This window comes from Lathyrus oleraceus, chromosome 4 (assembly GCF_024323335.1).
Source record: "Lathyrus oleraceus cultivar Zhongwan6 chromosome 4, CAAS_Psat_ZW6_1.0, whole genome shotgun sequence".
Taxonomy (NCBI): domain Eukaryota; kingdom Viridiplantae; phylum Streptophyta; class Magnoliopsida; order Fabales; family Fabaceae; genus Lathyrus; species Lathyrus oleraceus.
In genome coordinates, this window is record NC_066582.1 from 495,776,184 (window position 1) to 495,781,526 (window position 5,343).

Consider the following 5,343-nt stretch of genomic DNA (forward strand, 5'->3'; position numbering starts at 1 on the left):
TATTGATCATAAGGCCGGCCCAATCAATCTGGAGGCCTGGATCTAATTTAGAAAATATATCTAAATTAAATAAAAAATATAATTATAATAATTAAAAATGACACATTAAAAATACAATTATATATCAATTAAAAATAAATTTAATTATAATTGATTTGACTTTTAATTAATTTCATTTTTTACATATTAGGTTTTTATCTTAAGATTTTGTATATATTTTATTTTATTATAATATTCTTTTTATATTTATTAATGTAGAAAAATAATTTTGGGCCCCCCAAAATTTTGGGCCTTATACTGTAGAGCTTGTTGCGCTTGCACAAAGCCGCCTCTGTTGTTCGATTCTTATAAAAATAAATGATCGATAGAATTATATATTTGATATCAAAGTCGTAATACTTCCTCTGCCTTGTTTTATCTTAATTCTTCAATTTTTAGTTTTTTTGTGTTCTATTTTCGTGTTATGTTTTAAAGCATTTTATCTCAAAGTATCATAAAATCCTTTAATTAGTTTCTTATAATACAGAGAAAGAGTCAAATCACACAATGAGTACAAAATAGGTCAAATATGTCCACTCAAGGTTCATAGAAAGAGCCAGATCACAAAATGAGCACAATGAAGGGAAATGTTCATTGCATCCCCATCGATTTCTCTCAAACCTTATAAAAACTCGAAAATACTCTTTCGTACTATCACACCCCAAATTTTAACCCCACTTACTGCATCTATCCGAGTCTCCTAAATTCACAGTTTGCATTAGGGTAGATCCAATGCATAAGTGCCTTGAGTCAGTTTCAGTTCACCTGAGTTATCACCTAACACCATGTTCCATCTAAAGTAATTCATGGGTAAGTCATCTGGTCCACTCAAATGACCTAAAAAGTTAAAGGAGGACCATTTTAACTTTTTATTCTCTTTTAAGAGTTTACGAGTAATGTTGTTATTTTTGGCCTTTTATTAACTTAATATTAGTCTTATTATTGTTGCTATATAAATCATTAATTTTAATTCTAATATATTATTAAGGTACTGGTTAATATTTAAATTAGAAAATATTTTATTATTAGAACTTATTTGGTTTTTATTGTTTAGATTATTATTAAGTTATTGTTACAAGATTTTTATTATTAGGTGTTATTTAAATATTATTATTCGAATTATTAATTTTATTATTCTAGTAATTATATTAGATTGTTAGATAAAATATTATTAAGTGATCTTTTATTTTAAGATTAATTAGAAATTAATAATTGTTATTGTTTTTCGGTTTTATAAGATTAGTATTATTAATATTGTTTTTATTATTAGTATTATATTTTAGGTTATAGTTTTTCAGTTGCTTTTTCTAAGAGGACGAACCTGGTCAAACCCTAGGTCTAAGTCAACAAGTCCCAAAAGTCCAAAATTGTACAAACCCTAGTTTACTCTACAGTGCGCGTGAAATCAGATCAAGCAAAGACATTGCGAGAAAATCAAATCTTTTTTTAAATACATTCTGATACATTTTAATTCAAATTTACAAAGAAATTGGTCCAGATATATTACAACTCATGAAATCAAAAAAAGGTGTTACTTTTTACAATCAATTTGACCTAAAAATTTGAAAGGGGGCAAAAAACCTAAGACTAAAATTTGAAAGGGGACGAAAAACAGTAAAAGAAAATTCCAACTTGCTGTCATACCCTTCCATCACCCAAAGCTCCTGATATCGGTACTTAGGGTTTTGCCTTGAAACCCTAAGCTATTTGAGCTTAGCTTCACAGCCAATCCACCATCGCACCTCATAGACAAAAATAAAGAGAATGAGAGTCAGAGAGGGATTCAAAAAGAGCAACAAAAAAGAGAGTGGAAAAGCAATCAAACTAAAGTATAATTACCTTTTTTTAACTAAAGAAAAAGTCATCTTTGTAGGTTGGCAATTCATGCTCTTGGTTCCTTCTGCATTATATTGATTTTGTATGTTGAATGTTTGCTTACATACTATATGATTATATTGTTTATATTTGGATTATGTTTGATGTATCCTAGATAGCGTTTGGGGTTAACATGATAGGATTTGAGGATTTAGGGTTGGAATTGTTGGGTTTTGATCTTTGTGTTTGAAGGCTTGATTCGTGTTCAAAATATTGGGATCTTGGGTTTAGGATACGTTTGGGGTGAATTTTGAGTGGTTTAAGGTAATTATGGGTAGGTTAGGGTTTTTGGACGAAGGTTAGGGATGAAGATTGTTGTTTTGGGTATAAGAATAGTTAAGGTTCATATGTGATAGGGTTAGGGTTAGGGTTCTTAAAGGGTGAGGCCAGGGTCCATCTGATTTAGGTTAGGTTTCTTGAATGCAGCTGGGTATGGATGAAGGTTTGAAGATCCCGGTTGAGCTTCAACCGAAGATCTGGGTTGGACGGTGGTTCTTAGGGAGGCCTAAGGTGGTCAAGTGGTGAAAGTTGTTGTTATGGGTTGGTTGTTCATCATTAGGATAAACACTGGTTGAAGGTGGTGATCCCTAAGACAAACTAAGGTGGCTCAAGTGGTAGTTTTGGACATTTGGGGCAGTGGCTTGGAGAGGGGAATTTAGAGAGAGGGGAGAGCATTTGAAGTTAGAGAGAGAGAGAAGAAAAGAGATAAATAAGATTAGAGAGAGAAATAGAGGTGAGAAATGGGAGTTTATGAAGGAAACTCCAAGTAAGTACTTCCTTTGGTGAACGTTTGCTCATCAACATGTTCTCCCCTGATAACCACATGATTAGATGACTTTGAGTGAGACCATGTACACGGGCATATCATATACCCTTGTTGACTTTCAATTTAGGCCCTCCAATTTGTTTACTTTGACTGGTATGCTAAATGAACCCCCCTAATGATCTCTCATATGATCTCTTGGATTAGGATCTAACACCCTAGAGAGAGTCAATCTTTGACTCTCTCCCACATACCTCAGGCTAGCGTGTGGTCTCAGAATCCTTTGGGCATGGCTTTTTTGCCTCCTACACCTCCCACTCCAAGAAGCCCAATGAATTTTAACTGGTTATGCACCCCTTGCTTTATTTTTTTTATTTTTATTTCCATTTTTTTTTAATTAATTAACTTAAGTAACTCTTAATTAGGTTTAGGTGGTTTAATTCATGTAATTAACTTAGTTTATCCCTTAATTAAAATAATAAATTAGTTAATGTAATTAGTAATTTATTTAAAAACAAAGGATAATAGGTTTTTCCTTAAATTAAATTCTTTTCCTATCTCAATTAAAATATATGAAAAACGCTTTTTCTCTTTACATTTAAATTAGGATAGTTCACATTAATAAATTTATCTTCTCAAGCTTATAATTACTTCTTAATGGGTAAAAAATATTATTTTGCCTAAATAAAATCTTTTAAGTTATAAATAGGTCTTTTATTCCATTAATCATCAAATCATTTTCAAAATCAAACTAATCTTAACATTTTTACAAACAAAGAAGTGGATATACATCTAAAACTCAAAATCAAATCAACCTAAAAGCAACATAACCCATCAAACCATTTTTGTTCCCTTGTGCACCCTTTAAAAATCTTTTCATAAAAGAATAGTCTAAGTTACGTTCAACGCGAAACAAAAACAACTGCTTAAGCCTCCATTGTGTGAGCAATACAAACCATGTTTAAATGCAAGAACAACTTTTAAACTATTATATAAAATAAACCAACAAATAGCCGAACTACGTATACTCTGACTTTTCTCATCACTCGATGAGGAATACGTAGGCACAAGATTGCGAAACCCTAGCGAGTTCATTAACCAAAAACTAACTTGTTTTTCCCTTTCTACCTTTTTGAACCTTTGTAAATAATAAATAAGCAAAAAAATCTTCCCTTAAGAAACACCCTTAACCCTAGAATTAGAGAAGATTCTCGTTGAGTACAACGGAAGTGAGGGGTGCCTAACACCTTCCCCTCACTTAACCGACTATCGAACCCACATTCAATTGTGATGACCGTCTTATGTTTTCCTTTAGGGTTTTCTCATTATCTCCCCTATTCCTTAGGAATAAATAAAATATGGTGGCCACTCTGTGATTTTTCCAACCGCGACACGCACCACCCAGACATTGAAATATGGACGAACCAAAATACAAAAAAAAACTCTTCATCAGAAACGCACCCTTATCCAAGTAAAAGGTATGCCCGAATTACAAAATCAGGATACACCCCAAATAAAGATATTTCTTGTGTGTACTCCGTACAAGATGACAGAGGGGCAAATTAGAATTTTAATATTCGAACAAACCTCTAAGACTGTATTGAATGTGTGTGTGTGTGTGTATATATATATATATATATATATATATATATATATATATATATATTATATATATATATATATATATATATATATATATATATATATATATATATATATATATATATATATATATATATATATATATATATATATATATATATATATATATATATAGTGAATCCATATTTCAATCTCTGGACACACCTACAAGATAATAGAGAGTTGAATCATGTGTGTATGTGATAAAATGAGTAAATCTGAATTTCAATATCTGGACAAACCCATGAGACTGTATTGTATGTGTATTATGTGTATATTTGATACCATAAGGTGAATCTAGATTTCAATTTGCAGACACACCTTACAAGAAAACAAATGGGTGAATTCATATTTCAATCATCTCACAAACCTTTGGACAATATTATACATAACCCGTTATCCATACATTAGTCACACAACCATACATTATTCACAAAAATGAACCATACATAAGTCATTCATTCATAATGTTCATATCAAACCATACATTATCCATACATCAGACATAAACCATACTTGATTAATAACCCATTCATTCAAAATGTTTATATCAAAATACAAATTAAATTACAACTACTTGATATATCTAGCACATTTATTCCACTTCTTCCTCCTATAGTATAATGCATTCCGTGCCTATGAAAATATTGCTTGTAAAGTGACGCTCTCAAAAGTGCCTTCTTGAAACTTTTTCTTGCTATGATATCTCTTCCAATAGAAATAATATGGTGACATATACACAAGACATCCATGACATGACCCACCCTTTCCTGTTCCTCTTCTAGTATCTCCTAGTGAGTTAGTCTAAGGGGTTTCCTTTTAGCACTTGCGTCATATAAGGGTGGAACACCCTATAATTTTTTTTGATGTATCTGTATATCATACTACATAATCAAAGATCAGGCACACTACACACGTCCTCTAGCACTATATGCTCATGGTAGTCAACAAATGTTCCATCAACATCTCTATGGAGGATAATGGCACCATGCAGATACCTGAATTGTAGTAGTACTTTTTATTAC